The sequence below is a fragment of the Nannospalax galili genome, unplaced genomic scaffold, assembly GCF_000622305.1.
Source record: "Nannospalax galili isolate Female #2095 unplaced genomic scaffold, S.galili_v1.0 scaffold538, whole genome shotgun sequence".
Classification (NCBI taxonomy): domain Eukaryota; kingdom Metazoa; phylum Chordata; class Mammalia; order Rodentia; family Spalacidae; genus Nannospalax; species Nannospalax galili.
Genome location: NW_008343842.1, coordinates 3,372,820 through 3,400,646, shown reverse-complemented (window position 1 = coordinate 3,400,646; position 27,827 = coordinate 3,372,820). Strand labels below are relative to the sequence as shown.

General features: G+C 43.4%; 1 protein-coding gene across 2 annotated transcripts in view; it reads right to left on the bottom strand.

The window, feature by feature from the left end:
* Fkbp5 (FKBP prolyl isomerase 5) overlaps positions 1-20,420 on the bottom strand; it is a 121,552-nt gene extending 101,132 nt beyond the window's left edge. For both annotated transcript variants that reach the window (XM_008840098.3, XM_029566914.1), the window contains exon 1: positions 20,263-20,420. The gene's annotated coding sequence lies outside the window, so the exon portion shown is untranslated. The remainder of the gene's footprint in view (positions 1-20,262) is intronic.
* Positions 20,421-27,827: the final 7,407 nt, after the last annotated feature.

Below are 27,827 nucleotides of genomic sequence, written 5' to 3'. Positions count from 1 at the left end.
GATGCAGCTATATATGAATTGATGTAGAAAGATGTTTAAGAATGACCTGAAAGAAAAAAGTAATTTATAGAACAGAATATAAATAATTGTTCTAAAGGTCAGGAATATAGCTCAGTGATAGAATGCTTACCTAGCATGCACAAGCTCTTGGTTTGATCCCTAGTACCACAGAAACAAACAAACAAATCAATATTGTTATTTATATAAAGAATGCATATGCTTTTGCAATGCAGAGAAAACATCTACTAAAAAACATACTAAATCATCTTGAAAAATAGGATTTGGCAAAAGAAACAAGGAATTTTTGGTTTTTGTTTTATGTGTGCATATACATAAATCTTTTTCTAAAATCCATCTTAAATTTCAATTTTCATTATTAAAGAAAAAGGCTGAATAGAACAAAATCTCTTTAGCTGAACATAACTGATCTTGATTATCCACTGTGCAGGAAATGTGAGTTACTCAAAGTGCTTCATCAGAAACTCATCCTTTCATTCAACAACTACTTAAGAGAGCACTCACTATGTGTGAAGCATTGTGCCTGGTGATGCCAACATATCACGGTAAACAGGAAACACTTAGTCCCTGCTCCCAAAAGGTTTTGGGAAAGGCCTTCGGGTCTGCATTTCCCCATTTCCCCTGTTGAGGACACTCAGAGTTAAGGTCTGAGTTTTATTGCACCTACTCTGCCAGCCTCCTCACAAATAGGTACTGATCAGCAGAACCATCCATCATACCAAACAAAAATGAAGGCTTTAAGTTTTTAATCCCTGTTTCTTTCATAAAGAATTTTCTACCTTTTGTTTTTTGTGACAGGGTAGCCCATAGCTAGCTACATAGCCCAGGCTAGCCTCATGATCCTCCTGTTTCCACCTCCCAAGTGCTGGGATTACAGATATGTGTCACCATGACTGACTTTCATAATAAGTTATTAAAATTCTCATAAGCACAATTTGTGAAAAAGAACAATTCAAAAAGCACCCTTCCAAATAAATTACAAAGAGGCCTGGGTGTTAAATGTTTATGGGAAATTAGGTAAGAACATTAAAAAATGAAAAAGTTATAGAAAATTACTTCCTTCACTGATTTATATATTCCCTAAATTTTTTATAATTAATGTGTGATACAGGAAGGAGTCAGGAGTATGGGCACACTCCTGTAATCCCACCACTGCCAGTTCAGACTTTATTCCCCTTTCTCATGGAAGCAGTCTTCTAGGACCTCCCTCTGGGAAACTAGTGCTCCTCAGGACCTTCTGGACAGGGCCAGGTTTGTAGTCAGGGCCTTCCATCCCCTTGGTCACTACATAGTTCAAGGACAAACACATAACCTTAACAGGTCCAAGCCCAAATTATCAGCTATTAAAATAATATATACATATATATATAAAAGAACATACAGTATAGTTAAAATTACTAAACAGAAATTTAGAAAAGCATTTTCACTTGATGTAGGCTTTAAATATTTTGTGTGACTAATATCAAGTTAAGAAACTTGCAATAAAACAGTCCTAATTACTGCTTTTGTGGAAATGTACAACAGCGAGCTGAGTGTGCTGGCACAGGCCTGTGATCTGAGCACGCTAGAGGCAAAGGCAGGAGGACTGAGTTCCAGGCCAGCCTGGGCTACTTGTGAACCCTGTTTCAAAAATCACATATGAATATGAATATACACATATATATATATATAAATACACACACACACACACACATATATATATATATATATGTATCAATGAAACAGCAAAAATGCAGTACTAAAACTTTTCATTTTAAAGAAGCTATTAAAACATATTGTCTCAGCTGGGCGTGGTGGCGCACACCTTTAATCCCAGCACTCAGGAGGCAGAGGCAGGTGGATCTCTGTGAGTTCAAGGCCAGCCTGGTCTACATAGTGAGTTCCAGGACAGCTGGGGCTACAGGGAGACCCTGTCTCAAAAAGACAAAAAAAAAAACCAAAACAAAACAAACATATTGTCTCAGAGAAGAAGAATGTAAAATCCATATAAATAACATTTTGTTACAATAGCTACATGCAGAAATAATAAAATATATGTCTTCCTAACATACACAATAATTACATCTCCTCTGAGGGAAACATTCTGTAACTTCGGAAATAAAGACTTCTCATGCCAGGCATGGTAGTGCACATCTTTAGTCCCAGCACTTGGGAGGCAGAAGCAGGTGGATCTCTGTAAGATCAAGGCCAGCCCAGTCTACACAGCAACTTCCAGACCAGGTAGAGCTACAGAGAGACCCCATCTCAAAAAAGAAAACACAATTAAAGAAAAATGAAATTCACCCTAAAAAACTAAGAGGTAATCACAGAACTTGCTAAGAGTGAAGGGGATGTCTTGTAGACAATCTCCTTTCCATTAGGACTAAACTAAAACTCTGATTCTCTAAAACCAAACACCCTGAGCAGCTCGGCTGGGCCGCCAGCTGCTTGCTTCCTGAGAGTATAGCTGAGCACATGCAATCTTTGGCATTGCACAATGCCTGGTCTACAGGCCACATGCTGCATCTATTAACATACTTAAGCCTCTGGCAGTATTGCTTTAAGAATCCTTAATAATCATCTCCAAATATATAAATAAAACTTAGTCTTGAAATGGTCACAAATTTCAGTAGTTAAGAACCATATACATTTTTTCCACACAATCTAAATACAATACATTTCCTGAACTTTTAGCTTTCAGTTTCCTGTTCGTCAATGGCTACAACTCCAGAGGCAATACATAAACACACCCTAGCTGTGGTATTTCCACTTGTGACAGCAGTGGACACGAATCTAGTATGACCAAGTATATGTATCATGGCATATAGCAGCTACTGCAGAAACGACAGACCTCCAATCATCTACAAAAATGGAGATAAAAATATACTCCTTATGCATGAATTAATACAGCTAGCATCTATGACCCAGGACTTTTCTAAGTTTTTCTCTACTGAGAAACTGATAAGCTTTATCAGACAATAACCATGAAACCCATCCTGTTTCCTTTTTTCTCTTGCTTGCCAGGAAGCTTGGAGCTAAATTTAATGCTCAACTACAAAAACTATCTTGCCTCAGATTATGGTGTAAATGCTCTCCCTCTCACTCCCTCATCCTGCTCATTAACCCTCAAGTGATTAATGCTCATTTTCCTTTATTGTTAATGATCCTCCTTTTCTTGTTTTAATTAAACTTTCAAATGCTTTTCAATAAATTACAAATTGGGAAAAAAACTAATGACCTAAAACCCCCTACCTTCATATCATAGTGTATCTATTAACCCATTTGCCTAAAATATAGGCTCTAAAATGGATTTTCTTTTTAAAAGTTAATTATCCCACATAATTATGATTTGCTTTTAGAAAAGCTAATGAGCTTCTTTAGAATAACAGAACAAAATGACATAACAATCAAAACTTAAATTACTACATTTGGAGCTCTAAATGAGAACCACTTTACTAACAAAATTGGTCTAGAAAAAGTTAATGCGTATGAAGTGTGTTAAATTCCCTACACTGTTATCAGAATTCTTAGATCAAAACATATAATATATGAAAATATTAAAATAGTTTCATATCTAAGAATAAAGGAAAATCCCATCACACTTGTTCAGAAATTACACATACACATATGTATGTGGTAGGGCCAAGATAAGTGGAGCTGTAAGTGAAAAAACTATAAAAAAGAAATGAAGTAAATCAAAGTAAGAAATTTAGCTGAAGCCAAACAAAAATAAAATACACCATGAATTAAGCAAAGAAGTTCTAGAATATAGTCATATTAAAGATAGAGAAGATGTGGCCAGGCGTGGTGGCCATATGTTAATATAACATATTTATGTTATCTTTTTTTTTTTCTTTTTGAGACAGGGTCTCCCTGTAGCCCCAGCTGTCCTGGAACTCACTATGTAGACCAGGCTGGACTTGAACTCAGAGATTCCCCTGCCTCTGTCTCCCGAGTGCTGGGACTAAAGGCATGCGCCACCACGCCTGGCCACTTTTACAGATTTTTAAAAAATATTTTATTAGGCCAGGCATGGTGGTGCGTGCCCTTAATCCCAGCACTTGGGAGGCAGAGGCAGGCTGATCTCTGAGTTCAAGGCCAGCTTGGTCTACATAGTGAGTTCCAGGACAGCTGGGGCTACAGGGAGACCCTGTCTCAAAAAGACCAAAAAAAAAAAAATTTACTATTTATTATTTTTATTTTATGTGTCTGCATGTAACTGCCTGTATAGGTAAGTGCACCTGTGTTGTGCAATGCCCATGGAGGACAGAAGAGACTGTTGGATCCTCTGGAACTGGAGGTACAGATGGTTGTTAGCTGCCATTCGGGTGCTGGGATTCGAATCCGGGTCTTCTGCAAGAACAGTCAGTGTTCTTACCCGCTAAGCCATCTCTCCAGCCCCCCAGATATTTTTTTTCAAACAAAATAGTTCAGTATAAGAAAACATTTAAAGTTGGGTGTGGGGTACATGCCTTTAATCCCAGCACTCCAGAGGCAAGAAGATTTCTGTTAGAGGGAGGCCAGTCTGGTCTACAGAGAAAGTTCTAGGACAGTTGGGGCTACAGGGAGACCCTGTCTCAAACAAAAGAGCAAAGCAAAGCAACCAAAAAAGAAAAGATTTAGAACTGGAGATGTAGCTCTGTGCACACCTGCCAAGCATGCAGGCCTAGAGTCAAGCTCTAGTATCACACAAACAAAATAATTGTGCATAGAAACAGAACTCCCAGGGCTGGAGAGATGGCTCAGTGGTTAAGAGCACTGATTACTCTTGCGAAGGACTGGGTTCAAGTCCCAGCACCCACATGGTGGCTACGAACCGCCCTTGACTCCAGTTCCAGAGGAATACAAAGCCCTCTTCTGACCTCCACAGCATTGGGTGACACGGGTGCACTCACATACATGCAGGTAATACACTCATACACATAAAATAAAAATAATAAATAAAATATTTTTTTAAAAAGACAGAAACAGAACTCCCTATTTCCCATGAAGGGACTAAGAGAAGCCTACACACAAACATATATATACTCAGACCTCAAAAACAACCCAAATCTGGGCCAGTACTATGTATGGCTCAGTAGGTAAAAGCGGAAGCCTGATGACCTGAGTTCCGTCCCCAGAACCCACATCATAGAAGAAGAGAACCAACATCCCAAAAGTTGTCCTCTGGCCTCTAGAAGCACCCATATACTCATTCACACATAGAATAGTAACAACAAATCAAATATCTAATTTGGAAGAATTTTTCTTTTCTTGTAATGTGGACTTTTAAAAAAAGTTATAAGAAAAGGGAATCTAAGACAACTCACAAATCAGAAGGAAAAAAAAAACCTAGTCCCTTCAGAAAACAAACCATGGTAAATAAAAGTAAGTGATCTGATACAGAGCTTTGAAGACATGGAAAAAGTGTTTTTATAAGTACTGGTTTCTTCCAGAGAATTTTTAAGGATAAAGAAAGAATACAGAACATAAAAGATTACCAGTTGCAAAATGATGTCATGGTAAAATTATGCTTATGGTGATGAAGCACTTGTGCAATGTGCAGACATTCAAAGTGCAGGGAGGTGCTTACTGAGGTTAAACGATACCTTTCAAGAAGAAAAAGGAAGTGATGTGACAGTGGATTAGTGACTGGAAACTGACATCATATTTAGGAAAAACTGCTTGTCCTGTGAAAGAGAAGGAAATATTTATTGGGCAACTGGTGTAGCTAGACACTAGCCTTGGGGCTTTATCACTGGGCATCCTGTGTGTAAGTTAGTATAGATAAAAACAAGGCTTAAGTAAGCCTCTCGCCATTATGCCTGGCACATGCTAGTGTGCGAGACTGAGGACCACTGACCAAGCTCAGGGCAGCTGAGTATGAGACTACCCGCTCAGCTCTTCAAGGTAGCACAAATGTCCCAGTGTGGCTCTAAGAGCACAGGTGTTCTACCAAGACAGAAACAAACAGTTCGCTATTATTTTTAAAGAAGGATATCTGCAGTTAAAGCACTCACAACTGACAATTCTGAAACTAAAAATATTTAAGAAACTTTTTTTTTCCTCAAAGATGATTTTTAGAGTATTTGTTTTACATTGACACCCAAGTTCAATACCAGGGACACTTACAGAAGGAGAGAACTGACTCCCACAAGCTGTTCTTTGACTGCTACACATACAATGGCATGACTAACACACACACACACACACACACACACACACACACACATAATTTTCAATCAAGAATGGTGATGTTCACGGCAGAATACAACCGCGACCTTCTTGGTAACAGGGGTGAATTACTCTCATATTGTTCCTGACAGTAAAATCATTTTCATCTTGGTTTTTAGAAGTTGAAGTAGAAAAGTTACTGATAGTACTAGTGTAATTCCATCTAGATGGTTGAGACTCACAGAGATAAAAGAAAAAAAACAGCCCTTAGGTGGTTTTGAAAGGTACAATCTCAGTAATCAGCTGTGGATCATGACCATGTGACTGTCTCCGCTGGACCCCAGTCTCCAGATGGACTAGAGACTCCTTTCCTCCCTCCCCTTTCCACTCAGTGGCTTGTGACTTAGATTTTACACTGTCTAGAGGACAGGGAGGAAAACAGTAGCAAAAACCCACTTCGGAGCCAAGGAGGAGTAAGCATTATATAAACAACCAGAATATTTTTTTTTAAAAAGAAAAAGTTAGTTAAAAACATGTTTACAAAACAAACGGGCAAAGTAAAGATACAGATGGCTCATGATAGATGACCGTAAGTTTCACTCTGAAATTACTCTGATAGTTTCAGACTGTTCTCTTTTTGAGACAGGGTCCCTGGAGCCCCTGCTGGCCTGGAACTCACTATGGAGACCAGAGATCAGCCTGCCTCTGCCTCCCCAGTGCTGGGATCAAAGGTGTGTGCTACTATGTCCAGCGGTTTCAGTTATTTTTTAAATCAAGAAATAGTAAACAGCAATTGAAAATTTTAAATGCCAGATGCAGACCCAGAAGTACGCTCTGTAATTGTAACACACAAGGACCTTTGCCAAAGAACTCAAGAGACTTCAGCTGTGTTAGTTACCTGTCTCACTACTGGAATAAAATACTGGATAAAAGCCACTTGTTCACTGGGCTCAGTTTGAGGTTGTAGCCCACAATGGTGGGAAGTCAAGGCAGCAGGAACATGAGGTGGCTGGTCACCTTGTATCCTCAGACAAGAATATCGACGCTCCAGCTCCTGTTTACTTGGTCCGGGCCCTGCCTGTGCAACGGGCTGTCCAAAATTAAAGTGGGTCTTCCCTCCTCAGTTAACCTCATCTAGACAATCCCTTATGGACATACCCAGAGGCTTGTCTCTTCAGCGATTCTAGATCCTGTCAAGTTGGTAACCAAAGTTAGCCACATCAGGTTTCCTCAGTACACTGGGAAAAGATGTCATGCACTCTGGCTTGTCTGTTACAATCACTAGCCATTTCCCAGTAGTTGCTACTCTGGCCAACCTCAAGTATCTCCCTCTCCTTATCAATCTGAAGTGCACTCTCCCTTCAATAACTCGAGTTGTATGGACGTCTGAGACACTGTGCCAAACATCTTACCTGCATTAATTCACTAATTCTCTCAATAACTTCAGGAGGGAGGTTAAGACACTTAAGATTAGCTGGGTGTGGTGGTAGCCTATACCTTTAATCCCAGCACTCAAGAAGCAGAGGCAGGAGGATCTCTGTGCTATCAAGGCCAGCCTGATCTACATTGTGGGAGTTCCAGGCCTTTGGGGGATACAGGGAGACCCTGTCTCATTAAAAGAAAAGAAAAGAGAAACAAGATTACACTGGTAGAGCTAGGATTCAACAGTTTGCCCCTTGTTAAGCAGCCCTTCAATGCTCAGGTCAAGTCCTGTCATCTTCTTTAAATTCGCATTACTTAGCAACTAGGAGCCAGTTTAGCTTAATGGGAGGTACTTAACTAATACACACAAAATCTGAGGTCCAAGCTCCAATTGAGTTAAATATGCAAACAACTTTCCTCAGCACTCTGAATGGAGGTTCAGACAGTAAGATCAAGAGTTTGAAGACAGACTGGGCTACAGGAAAAAAACCCTGGCTCAAAAAAACAAAACATCCAGGTGTGGTGGTGCATGCCTTTAATCCCAGCCCTTGGGAGGCAGAGGTAGGAGGATCTCTGTGACTTCAAGACCAGCCTGGTCTATATGGCAAGTTCCAGGCCAGCTGGGACTACAGGGAGACCACAAAAACCCAAAAACCCAAAAAGTATCTGCCAGCTGGGTATGGCAGGTCTCTGAGATCAAGGCCAGCCTGGTCTATATAGAGTTTGAGGCCAGCTGGAGCCACAGGGAGACCCTGTCTCAAAAAAGACCAAAAAACCAAACCAAAACAAAAAAGGTATCTGCCTACAAGACAAGGCTGAGTGGAGTCCCAGGAAGAAAACTGTCCTATGCACTCACTTCATAAGCATATCCTTATTTTGCTATGCATGAAGTTCAGTAGAGACAGGGATAACTCCCTATTTTAACATGTTAATCAAATGTTAACATTTTAGGACAAGTGTAATGGAAATCAAAGAGACAGAAAGATAAAAGGGGCATTATAAAGCTAGAAGCAAAGGAATTTAGAGACTAGCTGAGTTTAAGTAGAGTACAAAGTGACCAGTAAGAATAACGGAGTCATTAAGGGCTAAAGCGGGCAGACAGAAGAGGGCTGCTTTGACTACAAGGGGAAAGAGCAGAGATGCTGCTAGACAGCTGCTACAGAGAGGGCATTAAAAGTATTTCATTTCCAGACAACAACATAGGTTTGGAGCCTAGGAAGGGATGGCAGACCAGTGCAATGGCCGAGGTGCTTTTGTTTTTGGGTGTGCATGTGTGTAGGTGTGGGTGCACCTGTGAGGGTGCATGTACATGCAAGTATGCATGCATGTGGAGGCTAAAGATTGAGGTAGGTGTCTTCCTCGATCACTATCCGCCTTAAATATTGAGGCAGGGTCTCTCATTTAAATCCAGAGCTTACAATTCAGTTAGTCTAACTAGCCAGTTTGGTCAGGGAATCCTACCTCTATCTCTCAGGTACTGGGATGACAGATAGGCCGCCATGCCTGCCTGGCTTTTGTCGGCCCAGCTTTTATTTGGGTGCTGGGTATTTGAACTTCAGTCCTCAGGTTTCCACAACAAGCACTTACCCCACTAAGCCATCAACCCCACCCCCAATGACTGGGGTTTTAGAGAAAGAGATGGAGTACTTAACCGTATTCTTCCAATAGCAACTAAGGTCATCTATCTTTCCAGATGTGCAGTATCTTACTCTACAGATAGTGGTTAGATTGAGATACTCTTTTTTTAAAAAAATTATTTTTATTTTAGTATATGAGTGTATTGCCTGCATGTGTGTTAAGTGAACCTATATTGTGTAGTGCCCTCAGAGGTCAGAAAAAGATGTAGGATTCCTCTGGAACTGGAGTTAAGGATGGTTGTTGGCCACAATGTGTATGCTAGGAATGAAACCTGGGTGGGTCCTCTCCAAGAGCAGCCAGTGCTCTTAACTGCTGAGCCATCTCTCCAGCTCCTAGATTAAGTTATTCTAATAAGAACTTAAGAATCAGTCTCAGCCGGGCATGGTGGCACACGCCTTTAATCACAGCACTCGGGAGGCAGAGGCAGGCAGATAGATCTCTGTGAGTTCAAGGCCAGCCTGGTCTACATAGTGAGTTCCAGGACAGCTGGGGCTACAGGGAGACCCTGTCTCAAAAAGACCAAAAAAAAATAATCAGTCTCTTCCTTTTCCAGTATGTGAACCAACAGACACTAAAGACAAAACAACTTCGTAACTCCCATCCATCCAAGGTCAAATCTCTGAGCTAAAATACATTTTGTTTTTAACAAACTTTTTAAAAAATTAAAAGAAAAAATTGAAACACCAAGACTACTACCATTTTTACAATATTTGTATGACATGAACAAGTTTTAAAGATTTGAAAAAAGGTGTTAATTATGTGTGTGTATGTAAGTACGTAAACATGCATGCGGGTGCCCTCAGAGGCCATTAGACAGTGCCGGACTCCCTGAGGTTGGTTACAGGAGGCTGAAAGTGGGTGCTGGGATCTAGTCCACAGCAAGAGCAGTCAGTGCTCTTAACTGTTGAGCCTTCTCTCCAGCCCCTGAATTTAGTAAGTTGTTTTTTTTTTTTTAGCTTTCTAAAAAATTTTATTTATTATTTTTATTTTATGTGTATGTGAGTATTGCCTGCATGTAGGTAAGTGCACTCGTGTTGTGCAATGCCCTAGGAGGTCAGAAGAGGCTGCCGGATCCCTGGGACCGGAGTTACAGTTGTTCTGCTGCCATGTGGGTGCTGGGATTCGAACCCGAGTCTTCTGCAAGAACAACCAGTGTTCTTAACCACGGGAGCCATCTCTCTAGCCCAAGTTTTTTTTAGTATTTTATTTATTATTTTTATTTTATGTGTATGTGAGTATTGCCTGCATGTAGGTAAGTGCACTCGTGTTGTGCAATGCCCTAGGAGGTCAGAAGAGGCTGCCGGATCCCTGGGACCGGAGTTACAGTTGTTCTGCTGCCATGTGGGTGCTGGGATTCGAACCCGAGTCTTCTGCAAGAACAACCAGTGTTCTTAACCACTGGAGCCATCTCTCTAGCCCAAGTTTTTTTTAGTATTTTATTTATTATTTTTATCTTATGTGTATGCATGTATTACCTGCATGTAGGTAAGTGCACCTGTGTTGTGCAATGCCCGCAGAGGACAGAAGAGGCTGTCGGATCCCCCGGGACTGGAGTTACAGACAGTTGTTAGTTGCCATGTGGGTGCTGGGATTCGAACCTGAGTCTTCTACAAGAACAGCCAGTGTTGTTAACCACTGAGCCATCTCTCCAGCCCTTTAACAAGCACACCAACCAGGGCTGGAGAGATGGCTCAGCGGTTAAGAGCGCTGACTGCTCTTGCAGAGGACCCAGTTCAATTCCCAGCACCCTCATGACAGCTACGAACTGTCCTTAACTCCAGTGTCAGGGGAATCCGAAGCCCTCTCCTGACCTCCATGACACTGCATGATACTCACATACATGCAGGCAATGCACTCATACACATAAAATAAATATAAATAAAGTATTTTTTTTAAAAAAAGCACATCAACCAACCCAGGAATGTACACCTTTAATCTCAGCACTCAGAGGAGACTGAGGCAAGAGGATCACCAACTCAAGGCCAGCCTGGGCTAAAAAATGAGACCTTAAAAAACAAAACAAAACCAACTAAACCACCACCAACACAAAACAAAAGGCCTGTCAATCAAAATGTCAGTAATGAATGGTTATGGAGGATGGGCACATGGAGGTCCCTTGCACTGTTCTCTCCAGTTCAGATATGTGGACAACTCAACAAAAAGACAGAGGAGGGAGCATTACAAACATATTTTCTAAATTCTATCTCCAGTTAAGGCTGACATTACAAAATTCTAGCAGATAGAACTGGTGGATCAGCGGTGGCAGAACACGGGCCTAGCATGTAAGGCTATCTCAAGCACTGTTTTTTAAAAAAAGAGTCTAGCACATGCTTTTCAAATAAAGTTTCCTTGATTCCTGATACTCTAATAAAAACAAATGTTTGCCTCTGATATCAACGATTAATCTACTGAACCATCTCATTAGCCCTCCAGACACTTTAAATACTTCCCATACTAGGAAATAGCCAAATAGCTTTCTTGTTATGGATGTAAAAAAGATAGGTTTATAAAAAAATAAAATAATATCTATAAATTATAGCTAATCTTAAATTGTGAAGACCACATACTAAAAGTTACACCAAACAGCAAGAGGGTTCCCTCTGATGCTTTAAACAACTGCCATTGTTTAAACTATGATTTAAATAGGTTCAGTTTGAATCTATCACATTATGGTGGCTATGAGAGAACTAAAAATAGTGGCAAGCAACAATTCACCCTAACCAATGGTCATAAATAGTTATGTGGTTTGCAGGCACCAAGCTTTCCTCCCTCTGATAAATAGCACCACCCAAAAATGACAACCAGATTTTCTGGCCTCCTCTTCCTTTGTCTAGTAAATTCCAGGGCACTAAAGATGGTACGTTTGTGCAAAACCTATCACACTGAAGGTGTGCAACTCTTTAATGGGAATAATCATTACCTTCAATTCCCAGAAAGCTATTGCTGGGTATCAGTCACTCCCTCCATGACATGCACAGGGTAACAAAACACAGCAAGGCTTCCTTGCTGGCCGTCCTGCTTTGAATCATGTTCTAGACCTGTTTCTTCCAGGAGAAGTGCAGAACACTTAAATGCAGACAAAAGATACTTCACAATTCTCTTTTGCACTATCATTAAATGATTAAAGCTAATGCCCATTTCACTTTTTCAGATAAGATCATTCTTGTTTTCAATACATTTTAAAGTCTGCTCCCCGCCTTTTACTAAGTATAACAAATATTCAGCTTGGTGAGTATGAACACAGGTAAGGAGCTAGTAAATCTGGATAAAGGTATATGGAAGTTCCTCCTACTAATCTTGCCCTTTTCTATAAGTTAAAAATGACAGAAGGGGGGCTGGAGAGCTGGCTCAGTGGTTAAGAGCACTGACTGCTCTTGCAGAGGACCCGGGTTCGATTCCCAGCACCCATATGGAGGCTATGAATCATCCTTAACTCGAGTTTCAGGGGATCTGACAGCCTCTTCTGTCCTCTGCAGGTACTGTACAACACAGGTGCACTTACCTACATGTCGAATCCCAGCACCCACATGGCAGCTAACAACTGTCTGTAACTCCAGTTCCAGGGGATGTGACAGCCTCTTCTGTCTTCTGTGAGCACTGCATGGCATAGGTGCACTTACCTACATGCAGGCAATATATGCATACACATAAAATAAAAATAATAAATAAAATATTTTTAAAAAAACTTGGGCTAGAGAGATGGCTTCAGCAGTTAAGAACACTGGTTGTTCTTGCAGAAGACTCGGGTTCGAATCCCAGCACCCAGCACCCACATGGCAGCTGACAACTGTCTGTAACTCCAGTCCCAGGGGATCTGACAGCCTCTTCTGATCTCCCTGGGCATTGCACAATGTTGGGGAACCCTGCTGTTAAGGTCTTTTCTTAGCAGGGGCCTCCTGTTCTCGGCCTGACTTACCTGGAAAGTGCCACCAAGCATGGATGCCTGACCTTATTTGGAACATGACCTTTGGCATAGTTACCTGCAAATAAAACTGCCCCCAGGTTTTTTCTATATGATAATTAGGCATTGCCCTATAGCCAGATGATAGGATCCCCCTACCACATGTAAATAAAGATACTATGAGCACCTATCAGCTGAGGCTTTGGCTGCTGCCTCCACACTATATTTTCCCTGACCCCCACTGAATAAACGGAGCTGTATCACTGAATCTGACTCCCTGGGAAGTCTTTTCCATCATGCTTACTGGCTGTCCTGAACCTGTTCATAGCTTCTGCCCCCTTTGTCCTCATGGATCGGTGACCAACAACCCACAAGGGGAGGGAGAGACCCACAGCACAACACAGGTGCACTTACCTACAAGTAGGCAATATTAATAAATAAAATAACAGAAATCAAGGTGTGTTTCTGTTTGATAATTTTTTTTGAAGAGCAATACTTTTTAAACATTGAATTTCATAGAACAAAATACATTTTAAAAAGGAGAGCCGGGCATGGTGGTGCATGCCTGTAGTCCCAGCACTTGGGAGGCAGAGGCAGGCAGATCTCTGTGAGTTCAAGGCCTGTGTGGTCTACATAGTGAGTTCTAGGACAGCTGTGGCTACAGGGGGACCCTGTCTCAAAAAGACCAAAAAATAAATAAATAAATAAATAAATAAATATAAATAAATAATAATAAGTAAAAAAAAAATTTTTAATGACAGAAAGGGCCTAGGGAGATTACTCAGGGTAAAGTGCTTAATGTGTAACCATGAGGACCTGGGTTCAGATCCCCAGCAGCCATGTAAACCTGGGCATGGTGGTGCAGGCCTGTACTCCGTAGCACTGAGGGCTGCAAAGACAGGAAGATGCCGGGGGCTCGCTGCAGCCAGTCAATCTGCAACAGCCATCTCCAGGGTCAGTGAGACAAAAAAAGAAGGTAGAAGAGCAACAGCGGAAGGCAGTGTTGGCCTCTGGCCTCCACATGCACACGCATGGGCAACTGCACCCATGTACAGAGTACACACACACCACACATACCAATAGAAAAAAAAAAGAAAATTACCTAAGAAGTAAATGTACTTGAACTTTCAACCTAATCAAGCTTCAGCCCTACCCAGAGGCATTCCTCATTCTAACATCACACCTTGATTTGGCCTGTTCCTGAACTTCTTATAAAATAGTGACTAGCTTCTCTTGCTTCTAACAGTATTTTTGAGTTTCCTCTATTCTGCTGTGGGAGTCGGGAGTTCACCTCTATTGTGAAAGAGCTGCCATGAACATTCTGTTCCCGTCTCTCCGTGGACATATACTTTGTTCCTTTTGGTGCAGCACATTACATTGAAAAAAAAGAAAAGAAAAAAAGAGAGGTTCATATATAAATAAGCCAGAACAGATAGCTGCACATACAAAAACAGCAACTATGTATGTATATACATATATACAATAGAAAATTGGTATCTGGTATTTATATAGAACATGTACATTTTTATATATTATATATATATGAGTCAAAAATATTTATTTCCCAAGAACTTTTTAAGTTCGCAGTGAAATTAAATCTAAGATGGGAAAAATGATGATCTTGGTTTTTCTTAAAGTTCACCTTATCTAAAAGTAACAGACAAGAGAACAAATCTCTCCCATTTAAACTACTGTTATGCTGCAGTGAAACACCTCAAAACATCCCCTCTCAGACTAGCTTCAAAACATTGAGATGTTACATTTGCTACATAATAATTTTTACACTAAGGACAAAACCCAAAATATGTTAAGACTACAAGGCTTTTATTGTCTTGTTTTGTCAAAAAGTTCAACATGGAAATAATTTCACTGTTAATATTTAACATTGGTAAAGGACATTCCAAGCTTGTTCAGGACATATGCTGATAAAGACTCAATCTCTAAGACATTTTCTCCAGACCAAAAAGTAACTCACTACAACATGAAGTCTATGAACAAGGGATATTTTGACTTTCAGATCCTACTGTGTAATTTTCAGCTGAAAACAGAGGTGGGTTTTTATTTCCAGGGAGAAAACACTTTTGGGTTTTTTATTGTTCTTGTTGTTTGTTTTTACATAAAAAGATCTCATCTTATCACTCAAGCTTATGCCTATTAAAACCAACCTTCCAAATCTTAAATGTTCACCCAACATCATTACAAGAAGGGCAGAAGTTGAGCACTTTCTTGGTTTCTCTGGTTAAGTTTACTGATCACTACAATTCATGTCATAGTAATGTTTATCACACTCAGTGAAAAAAATAGGGCACTACCTTGAAGCTTGCAGGATGGAGTCAGAATTACTCATCCTTTTGTTTCTCCTTTAGAAGATCAATTTGAAGTCTGCAATTCTGCTTTGATGCTGACATGAACATTTTCAGAAGATATACCTAACTCTAGCCAGGACTGAAACAATGCTACCTACTGATGGTTCTAGAAACTCATCACTGCCCACCGTAGGAAGGGTTTGTAATCAGAAAAGGGAAAATGCAACCCTCTTCTAGTCTTTGATCTTTCTTCACTTTTTACTCTTCCTTCCAAAACTTGAGCAATTTCAAAACTACACAATTTAAATGTATCACTTTTTTTTTTTTTGGTCTCTTTTGAGACAGGGTCTCCCAATAGCCCCAGCTGGCCTGGGACTCACTACATAGACCAGGCTGGACTTGAATTCACAGAGATCTGCCTGCCTCTGCCTCCCAGTGCTGGGATTAAAGGCGTGCGCCACCACGCCCAGCTATTTTATTATTTTATTTTACATTTATTTGTGTGTAATCCTGGCAATGTATCACATTTTAAATATTAAGAAGCACTCCATACAGCCTGTGGATGTATCTTTTCACAGATGTACAACTGCTTGCTTAAAACCTGATTATTTCATGTATCATTTTCATTTCTGTAATAATTGTACCTTTTTCTAAAAGAGGAAAATCTTGGAGCCTTGAGCTCTGTGACAAAGATACCACCTCCAGCGGCTACAAGCTCCCAACTTTCACCATGGTTTGCCTGGGTGTTTCAGAGAATTAAAATAAACTGTACTCATGTTTTTTAAATGTTTTGCTCCATACCAAATGTGTAGACCCCACACTCCCTCTGGTGGTCCTTCACTCTCATTATTCAAATGCTTTCCAAAACATGAGGCATAAATATTAACCTAAGTATAAAATGCAAGTTGATTCTCTTCACAGACTTTAAGACATAAAAATTATTGAGTAATGGAGTTCTAGTATTCTAAATATTACCCTAATATCCTTAGTAATCTGTTAGCTACAACCTGTTACCAACCTGTTCATGTATATGCTCATTAATAAATTATTTTAGCCTGTCTCATTTACAGAACAACCATTTACACAGAGTAAACATCTAATTTGCAAATTAAATCACACATAAGTGGTCACTTTTAAAATCAGTAGTCACATGGCTTATATATCATTATCCACCATGCCTGTAGATTTGATTTTGTCAACATTTTGGGGGACTACATGTCAGAGTTTTAAAATGCACTGAGCTGCAGCCAGGCGTGGTGGCGCACGCCTTTGATCCCAGCACTGGAGAGGCAGAGGCAGGCGGATCTCTGTGAGTTCAAGGCCAGCCTGGTCTACATAGTGAGTTCCAGAACAGCTGGGGCTACAGGGAGACCCAGTCTCAAAAAAGACAAAAAATAAAATAAAATAAAATGCACTGAGCGGCTGGTAGTGTTGTTCCATGGTAGATCACCTGCCTCGCAGCATGGCAAAGACAAAAGATTTAAAAAGCATTAAAATGTGCTACAGAAATTTTCAGAAATATAAAATAATAAAAACCAAAAATCTAATTACTGATTACTAACTTAGAAAGCTCAAACACTTCAGAATTATAAAACAGATATAGTTGTCACATATTAATTACTTGGTGTACCAAAATATGTACAACATGGTCTTCTTTAGGAAGGGCAAAATTAGTAAAGGCTTGAAGACCAGATGTTTAATGCCAGTTAGAAATATTTACTGGGGCTGGAGAGATGGCTCTAGAGCAGTTAACAGCACTGGCTACTGTTGCAGAGGGCCCAGGTTTGGGTCCCAGAACCCACATGACATCTAAGCACCGTCCATAACTACAGTTCCAGGGGATCCAGTGCCCTCCTCTGACCTCTGAGGGCATTTGCATGATACAGGTGCACTTACATACACACAAGCAAAACACTCATACATAAAAATAATCAATAATATGGAGCTATACTAAGGCAGGGCGTGGTGGCACAGGTCATAATCCCAGCACTCCAGAGGCAGAGGCAAGAGGATCTCTGAGATCGAGGCCAGCCAGGTCTACATAGTGAGTTACAGGCCAGCTGGGGTTACAGGGAGACCCTGTCTCAAAAAAGCCAACAGGCAGAAGTATTTACTGGGGGCTGGTATAGCTCAGTGGTACAGCACTTGCACAGCATGCACAAGGCCCTAGGTCCAATACTAAAACAGGAGCAGGAAAGGAGGCAAATTTCCACCAACACCCACCACTCCCAGACTCAAATGGAGTCATACCTGAGGGTATGTGCCTTAAAAACAGTCCCAACTTTTGTTGTGTAGATGTGAGAATCAACTTATGCTTAATTTTGAAAGTGAAATGATAGTCTACCACAACTTAAACAAAAAAGTCTGTCATTAAAATACCTGAAAACTGGATTTTAAAATGGGATTTTAATTAAAAGGTATTTCTCTAGTTAGGTATGTACTATAAGCTTTTGTGTAGAAAAATAGATGAAATGTAACTATGATATTTGGTACATTAAGCATCATCATAGGATAAAAGACTATGAAGCCTCTAACTACATGGACTAGTTCCTCAGCAAATAGACACTGAGGGAGAATGAAATCTAAAACAATGAAAGCCCAGGTCTTATAAAGCCCCCTCAACTACTTATACCACAGTGTGAGCCCACTACTTGGGGAAGTCATCAAGAGATCTGTCTTTCATGAATTATCAAAAGCTTTAGACAGATAGCACAGGAAATATTCTTTCTTCTCCTGATGAACTCAATCTAAGCTGAAAAATGTTTAGGAAACAAAACAATGCAAAATATGAATTATTTTCCAGTCCAAGAATAAACAGAAACCTCAAAATTAACTTAGCTGCCTGATACCAATATTCTAGGTTTTTTCATGTTGAACTGACTTAAGGTATGCCTTTAAAAAGAAATCTGAGCTGGTGAGATGGCTCAGTGGGGAAAGGCACTTTAGATGCCATGACTCCATCCTGGGATCCACCTAGGGGAAGGAGAGAACTGTCTCTCAAATGATGTCCCTTGACCTCCACACCTGGGAGCATATACATACACAAAATCAGTAAGTAAATGAATGAAGGGTAACAAAGAAAGAAATCCATGTAGGCTTCACATAACTGAAATTAAAATATTGAGAAACATAATTGTTTTGCCTAATGCTGGAATAACATATAAGCTTGCTGTTTTAGAGAAATACAACAATTTACAAAGATTGTTTTTAGATTAAGATCTCAAGTGGTCCTAACTAATACCTAGGTGAATAAAATGACCATCCAATGAATTAACTTAATTAAATCAAAAGGAACTGTTCTGGCCAGACCTGCACACCTTTAATCCCAGCACTCCGGAGGAGGCAGAGGCAGAAGATCTCTGTGATTTCCGGGCCAGCCTGGTCTATGTAATGAATTCCAGGCCAGGTGGGGCTACAGGGAGACCCTGTCTCAAAAGACAAAGGAAAAAAAAAAGGAACTGCTCTGAAGTTTAGTGTCTCTGACTTATAGAGTAGACCCAATTCAGTTATCACAGAAGACATATTAGAAAACAGAGAAAACTAAATCCAGTGTTTCTAACAAATGCTGAGTGTTATTAATAACTGCATTTAAAGCTATATACCTTTCCTTAGCATCCCCAAATTAGTCAGGCCTGTAACTGAAGGTCAGAAGATCGTCAGGGTAAGTAAAAGTATGACCGAATAAGAACGTCCCACTAGATGAAGATTTTTTTTTTCAAGTCAATCCTTGAATTTCCTTAAAGACAGACTATCCTTAAAGCAAAGGGGGTGGGGAGGGTACGGGTACAGAATCCCGAATCCCACCATTAAAAAAACCCTTAAACCCAAAACCACCTTAACTTCTTCCTTGTCCCCAAAACCTAACAAAACGTAAAGACGATGAAAATAAACACTCCCGCCCACCCTAAGAGAGGGCAGAGGAGTCCCCCATTCAACGCTCAGATTAGTCTGCTGGAAAGCACAGTCCTGAAAAGTCAACCCCAAACCACCAGCAAGCTCCAAAGTGCAGCAGGCAGAATTTACTGAATGGCGGCCAAACGCCGTACACACTGTCCCTATCCGGAGCTCCGCACGCTCCTCTTACAACTTGTCCCTTCCTAGGCTTTCGCCAGCACTGCAAAGAAAGGGGGAAAAAAAGAAATCCTGGCTCGTCCACACTGGGGCGGGGGATGGGGTGGAAAAATAAAAATAATGCAATGTGCACTTTGGACAAAAGTTGTGATATCCCAAAGTTGAAGCCTCCCAAAGCACCCTTAAAAAAAGAATTTTGATATTGCATTTATTTATTTGTCTGTGTGTGCGCGCGCGCAAGCACGTGGGTGTCCAGGGACAACTTGCAAGGAGTCGGTTCTCCGGGGACTCGAACTCGGGTTGCCGGGCTTGGCTGCAAGCGCCTCTACTCCCCACAGTCATCCCGCGAGAACTTTTCAGCCGTGGAGTGGGTCACCTGCCGGCTCCCGGGCCGCGGAACGAGGCCCCGAGCCGGGTCCCCGGGCTGCAAGACGAGGGCGGAGGCCGGCCGGCACGCCCATCGCACGGCCCGGTGCCGACACCCGGCCAGTCCGCTCCGTTATCCGCGGCCTCACCGGGCTCCAGGTGAGGCCACTGGAAGGCAAAGTTTCCTTCCCGCCCCGGGGTCTCGTCAGCTCGGTCCGTAGGGCGGGAAACAACGCCGCGGGCGGGCGCTGAAGGGAGCGCAGAGGGGAGCGCGGCCTCCGCCGCACCGCCCGGGCCTCCCGCGCCGGGGTCTCCCGGGGGCAGTGGGAAGCCGCGTGAGGGGGCCGCTACTCGGGCGCCCCGGGAGTTCGCCGCGTCCGCGCGCCCCATCCCCGCGGCGCCCCGTACCTGTCGCCGCCGCAGCTCCTCAGCTCCGCGTTTCTCCGCTCAGCCCCTCAGCCGCCTAGCAGGCCGCTGGTCCGCACGCCCGTCCGCCCGCCTGCCCGCCCGCCACACAGAGCGCCGGACACCGCGGCCGGAGACTGGCAAGCGCCCGCCAGCCAGCCCGAATCCCCTGGGCAGCGCCCGGCGTCGTCCCGCCCCTCGCCGGCCGTAGGACCCGCCGCCCATAGGGCCGCAGGACTGTCAATCCGCCCCCAAAAGGCGCTCGGGCTGCCGCTCTGCCGGTCTGGATTGGTGGCCGCGCGCCTCTAAGCAAATAAGGCCCCGCCCCATTCATTTGCATCTCCACCTCCCCGCAGCGGCCCACGTGTCTGGCCCTTGGCCTTTGTGGGGGCCAGAGAGACGGGATGGGGGAAGCTGACCCACACCTCCTTGGCCTCCAGAGAAGCTAAGGCTCAAAGAGCCTGTCAACTTCATGCCTGCACCAGCTCTCTCTCTCTTTCTCTCTCTGAAGACTCTGCCCTTCCTATCATATGTCCACCCGGCTTGCCCTGAGGGCTGGAGGGGTCAGGCCATGCTGGCCCCAGGGAACATTACCCCATGAACTTAAACATGCTCGTTACAGCCTGGGGGGCCGGATCCCAATTTAGCAGTTAGCACCTTTCCTCTGGACACCCAGTGAGTGTGAAGACCCTGCTTTCCCATGATCTCTGCCTTTTAAACTGAGATAGCCCCTGTGATTGACAGGAAGAGGCTTTTAAAACAGCTGTGTTCTCCCAGGATCCTCAAGGGTAAGGGTACTGAGCCATTTCGCTTCAAGATGATCCCCCCACCCCCCACTTCAGCTACATGACCATCTCTGGAGAGCTCCCATAGGGATTTCGGAACTGTATTTGGACCTTAGGACCCTCTTCATTTTATTTATATTTATTTATTTTTGTGTGTATGAGTATTCTGCCTATATGTATGTAAGTGCAGGTCCATGTCCTGCAATGCTGGTAGAGGCCAGAGAGGGCATCAGCTCCCCTGAAGTAGGAGTTACAGATGGTTGTTAGCCACCACATGGGTGTTGGGAACTGAACCTGGGTCCTCTGGAAGAGCAACCAGTGCTCTTAACTGCTGAGCTCGCACTCTCCAGCCACAACCTCTTCATTTTCTGAGGAAAGAAACCAAAAGCTAGTTACATACAGGATGTAACAATTGCCTATGCAAACCTGATGTCTCATAGCCAGATTAGAATCCATGTTTCCTGGTTCCAAATCTGTTATTTTTATTTTTTCACTCCGTTACACCCAAGTATTTATGAAGAGCCACCATGGTGGGTGATGGTAATCATTCCTTCTCTGCCTTCAAGAGATGCCCTCAGAAAAGACAAAACCAACTCAATAACCTCATCAGGAGCGGGGGTCTTGGTCGACACTTGTCTATCCTCAGGTGCCTGGAAATTTCCCCTTTACAAGCTGTCAGGTAGAGTCACAGGAACCATGAATTCAACAACATGATATTGATTGAAACTGCTCAGCAAACCACACCAGTTGATTAATCATGTAGTATGCATGCTAAGAGTAAAGAATCTGCCCTGTGTTGGGCAGGGTACATGGCAGTGAGATGGCGCTAGGCCAGCCCTCACAGCTAGCAGTCAGGAACACCTGCATTTCAGAAAGCACTGTTCCTGTTCCAAGGGTTCTGGCTCCTGCTGCAGGGAATGAGCTCTCCCTGCAAGAGGCAGGGAAGGCTTCATTCATCAAAGAGGTTGCACTAGAACCCACTCTTCAAAGATGGAAGAGGTGTTTGCCAGGCCAAAGGCTGTGGATAAGGAAGGAATAGGACAGGCAGGTGGGCAAAGGGAATGGCCTGAGCAAAAGAACCCTGCAGACCTGGAACAGCCTAGGAACTGAGGGAACAGCTAGGGGCAGTGTGGGCAAATCTGCAGGGCTCTGTGGACTTGTCACATGCTCTGGGACTAGGCTCTTCCAGGAGGAAGAAAAGCCCGGGAGGCTGCCAGGCTATGTTGTAACACACCGCAGCAAACAACAGGCGCTGTAGATACAGCTGCAGGCTTTTTTTTTTTTTTTTCCTAGGCCAGAGTCTGTGGGGAACAGTCAGTTCCACAGTTCTGATGGCAGCCTAGCTAGCCCCACCCACTCCCCCAGAAAAACCACTCTGGCCACCGCACTTGCCCTCCGCTCCTCGGCATTTGGAAACACGTGTGCTTACATTTTCCCTAAACATTGATGCCCTTCAGAACTCAGAGATGACGTGCGCTATGACTACAGACACCTGGGTGTGAAATAAGACTTCTGCCTTTTCCTGATGCATAGACCAGTTCTTTGCCTGTCACCAAGGCTGGCTTCGTGTGTGTGTGTGTGTGTGTGTGTGTGTGTGTGTGTCCTTTTTCAGTGACACAAACTTAGAAAGGCCCTGGTGCTTGGTTTAAGGCTCTGCTGTGGTCATTTTGACATACTTAGTAATTTCTCAACAAGAAGCCCTATACACCTCTAGATGCCTTGATGACTTTTCCTCTTTGCTTCTGAGACTCCATTAGAAACACAGAGTTGGAGAGCTGGAGAGCTGGAGAGCTGACTCAGTGGTTAAGAGCGCTTGCTGCTCTTCCAGAAAATCTGAGCTCAATTTCCAGCATCCACATGAGGCAGCTCACAACTGCCTGTAGCTCCAGCTCCAAAGGACCCAATAGCCTCTGCTGGTCTCCACAGGCATCTGCACTCAACATGCACATACCCACACACAGACATACATATATACATATAAAGAAAAAAAACTGATCTCACTCCACCCTTTTTCTGTTTTTTATCTTTTTTCCTCCCGTGCTTTGGTATAAGATTCTTCTACATTTCAGTGCACAAATTCTCTTTTTGGTCCTTGTGGAATGATTTTGGGGAAGGTTGGTCAGGGTCTCAATATGTATAGCACACACTGGTCCTGGAACTCATGATCCTCTTTCTAATTTTTTTTATTGCATTTTATACTTATTTGTGTGTGTTGCATGTATGGAGGTCAGAGGACAACTTGCAGGAATCAGTTCTTGACTACCATGTGGGACCTGGGGAATTGAACTCAGGTCGTCAAGTTTGGAAGCAATCACCTTCACCTGCTGAGCCATCTTGCCTACTCAACTCATGACCCTCTCTGCCATTGTTTGTCTGAGACCAGGTGCTACTCTGAAGCTCAGGTTGGTCTGGAACTCACTATGTAGCCCAAGCTAGCCTTGAGCACATGGCGACCTGTCTATCTTAGCCTCCTGAGTACTAGGGTTACAGTGTGAGTCACCATGCACGGCACACTGTGTGTGTGTGTGTGTGTACAGGTAACAGGAGACAACCTAGGGGTTGTTCCTCAGGCACCATCCACCTTTTTTGTTGCTGTTATTATTGTTTGTTTGAAACAGGGTCTCACTGTATGTCCTTAGCTGGCCTGGAACTCAGGTAGGCCAGGCTGACCCCAAACACACAGAACATTGCCTGCCTGTAACTCTCCAGTACTGGGATTAAAGGTGTACATTACCCTGTGTGCCCACCTTCTTAAAAATATTATATTTATTATTTTTATTTTATTTGTTTGAGCATATTGCCTGCATATATGTAAGTGCATCTGTGTGCAATGCCTGTGGTGGTCAAAAGAAGGCATCAGATCCTCTGGAGCTGGAGTTTCAGTAGGTCGTTAGCCACCATGTGGGTGCTGGGAACCAAACCAGGGTCCTCTGCAAGAGCAGCCAGTGCTCTTTAACTACTGAGCCATCTCTCCCAGCCCTTGGCCCCTTTTTTATATACAGGGGCTCTCAGTGGCCTTAGAATTTGATGACTGGCCAGTGATTCCCAGGGATCCCTTCATCACTGTCTCTGTGATGCCAGAATTATAAGCACAAGGGTAGAGGACACCAAATTTCCCACTATTTTGTTCTGATTCTGAGTATTGAACCTGGTCTTCCACCTGTAGGCACCCTCTGCCACTGAGTTACATTCCAGCCCCCTTTTCACTGAGACCAGGTCTCCCTGTAGCCCCAGCTGCCCTGGAACTCACTATGTAGACCAGGCTGGCCTTGAACTCACAGAGTTCCGCCTGCCTCTGCCTCTCAAGTGCTGGGATTAAAGGCATGAGCCACCACACCCGGTCCTTTTCACTTTTTAATTTGAGACTAGGACTCATTAAGTTTCCCAGGGTGGCCTTGAATTTATAATCCTCCCGCCTTAGCCTCTCAAGTGGCTAGACTTACAGTCTTGTGCCATCAGGGAGAGCTCAAAATCCTTTTGAGGAGATAAAAATGTTAAGAGGCTGGAGAGATGGCTCAGCGGTTAAGAGCACTGACTGCTCTTGCAGAGCACCTGGATTCGATTCCCAGCACCCACTTGACGGCTACAAACTGTCCTTAACCCCAGTTCCAGGGGAATCCGAAGCCCTCTTCTGACCTCCGTGGCATTGCAGAACACGGGTGCACTCACATACATGCAGGCAATACACTCATACACATAAAATAAATAAATAAAAGCCGGGCGTGGTGGCGCACGCCTGTAGTCCCAGCACTTGGGAGGCAGAGGCAGGCAGATCTTTGTGAGTTCAAGGCCAGCCTGGTCTACATAGTGAGTTCAGGTCAGCTGGGACTACAGGGAGACCCTGTCTCAAAAAGACAAAAAATAAATAAAATAAAAATAATAAAACATTTTTTAAATGTCATTAAAGTGACTGTGATTCATAGATCTGTAACTATACTAAAGATTATTGAATTTTACAGCTTAAATAGCTAAATAGGATGACATGTAAATTATACCTCAATAAAGCCATTGGAAAAAATAAAAGGGGCCGAAGAGCTGGCTTAGCAGTTAAGAGCACTGGCTGTTCTTGTAGAGGACCCAGGTTTGGTTCCCAGCACCCACGTGGCTGCTAACAACCACCTATAACAGGAGTTCCAGGGGATCTGATGCCTTCTTCTGGCCTCTGCAGGCACTGCACACATGTGGTGCACTTAACATACATGCAGGCAAAACACTCATACACATAAGATTAAAATAAATAAGTCAAGCCAGGTATGGTAGCACATGCCTGTAGTCCCAGCACTTGGGAGGCAAAGGCAGGTGGATCTTTGTGAGTTCGAGGCCAGCCTGGTCTACACAGTGAGTTCCAGGACAGCTGGGGCTACAGGGAGACCCTGTCTCAAAAAGACCAACAATAAATAAATTAAATAAATAAATAAGTCAGAGCTACACGTTTTAATCCCAGCACTCAGGAGGCAGAGGCAGCAGATCTCTGTGAGATCGAGGCCAGCAAGGTCTACATAGAGAGTTCCAAGCCAGCTGGGACTACAAGGAGACCCTGTCTCAAAAAGACCAACAATAAATAAATTAAATAAATAAATAATCAGAAAAAATTTAAAGACTTCAGTGAAGAACTTTTTTTTTAAAGTTAAGAGGCTGGGGAGATGGCTCAGCATTTGAGAGCACTGGCTGCTCTTGTAGAGAACCCCAGCACCCACATGGCGGCTAACAACTATTCCTAACTCCAGTTCCAGGGGAATCCAATGTCCTCTTCTGACCTCCGTGGGTACTGCACGACACAGGTACCCTTCCACATACACAGGCAATAGACTCATTTACACACAAAGGCACACACACATGCACAAGGGTAAGAATGATGACAAAATTAAAACACAAGCAGCCAGCTGTGCACCAAACTTGGCTTACTTTGCTTAAAACAACAACTACTGGACTTATGTGGTCATGATTCTACAATTGGGACAGAATTATGCAGGCGCAGCTGGTCTCAGGTCTTTGTACCATCCGCTGGGTGCTTTTGCAGGACTAGATGATCTAAGATGGCCTTATTCATGTAGATGTCAAGGGGACCTCAGCTGTGATGGTGGCTGTCCCTAGTCCTCTGCACAGTCCCTCCATGAGGCCAGGTTGCGTTTCTCACAGAATAGTTTCAAGGAGTTAGCTATCTAATTCTGTTGGCTGGCTTTTCCCCAGAGCAGATGTGGAAAATTCCAGGTCTTCTTAAGGCTTAAGCATACCACTAACACAGTGCTATTTCCACCACAGCCAACTGGTTAACACAGACTAGGTTTACCTGGTGTGGTAGCAGACAACTTTAATCCCTGCACTCAGGAAGCAGAATCAGGTGGTTCTCTGTGAGAACAAATCCAGTCTGGTTTATATAGTGAGTCCCAGGCCATCTGGGGCTACAGGGAGACCCTGTCTCAAAAAACAAACAAACAAGCAAGCTGGCTCAAGGTTCAAGAGAAGGGAACTAACAGGGTGTGACATACTCAGATATGTCTCACTAGGGGCCACCAAAGTAACTATCTAGCTCAGTCCAACCTGTCTCCATGATTCACTTGTCACTTTCCCTTAAGACTCCTGAAGGTGCAGGCATGCTGGTGCACGCCTCTAATCCCAGCACTCAGAAGGCAGGGGCAGGCAGAGCTCTGTGAGTTCCAGGCTAGCTGTGGCTATATAGTAAGACCCTGTCTCAAACAAAAACAGATAAATAAATAATCTTTCTTCCTTTTAAAGACTTCTGGAGACTCATCCTGTTCCAAGTCCAGATCCAATCAAGACGTTGTTCCTCTCCATCGGAGGACCTCTGGACTAAAGAATCAAGTTTTCTGCTGACATGCACAGCGGTGAGGCAGAGGAAGGAAAATCACAATACTTACCCTGGGGAGAGAGGAGGAAATGGCAGTCCACAGCAAGTCTGAGTTAAAATGGGGCTCTTGTCACCAGTCCCTTGGTTAGGTCTCAGTTCTTATCGAATAGTTGGTTATGTTACATGGCAGTTGGCTTTCCCCAGCACCAGAGTGTGGAAGCTGCCTCCTTAAGACTCGGTACACAAGTAGCATACATCACTTCCATGGTGTTCTGTTGACTAGAGCAGAACACGGGGGTGGCCCAAAGACACGGTGAGCACACAACACAGGCCGTGGCTCATTGGGGGTGATCAGGGTGATCAAAGTAACAGGGCTAGTACGTTAGTTACTTTTCTAATGGCTGTGATCCAATACCTGACAAGACCCAATTTAAGGGAGGAAAGGTTTATTTTGGTTTATCAGGACAGAGAGGGGCACGGTAACCACAGGAGCATGAGGCAGCTAGTCACACCGTGTTCCAGTGAGGAAGGGAAGAGAAAACAGGAAGTGGGGTAGGGCTATGCTATGAAACTTCCAAGGCCCCCAGTGACAGACAGTTCTCCAGCAAGGCTCTGCCTCCTAAAGGCTCCACAACCATCCAATGTAGAGCCCCCAGCTCTAGGTGGTAGAGGACACACCACATTTTCTAATACATGAGCCTAGGTGTGTGTTTCACCGTTCATATTCAAACAAGTGGTTTATCAGGGTCTCCTACCTTAATAAGCTTTGAATCTAAGAAGCTTTTGGGTCACTGTAAAGATGGCACAATGGTTAAGAGCACTGGCTGTTCTCGCAGAGGACCCAGGTTCTGTTCTCAGCAAACACATGGCAGCTAACAACCATCCATAACTCCAATTCCAGGGGACCCAACGCCATCTTCTGGCTTCCACAGGCATTGCATGCACAGGTGTACCTACACCCATGCAGGCAATAC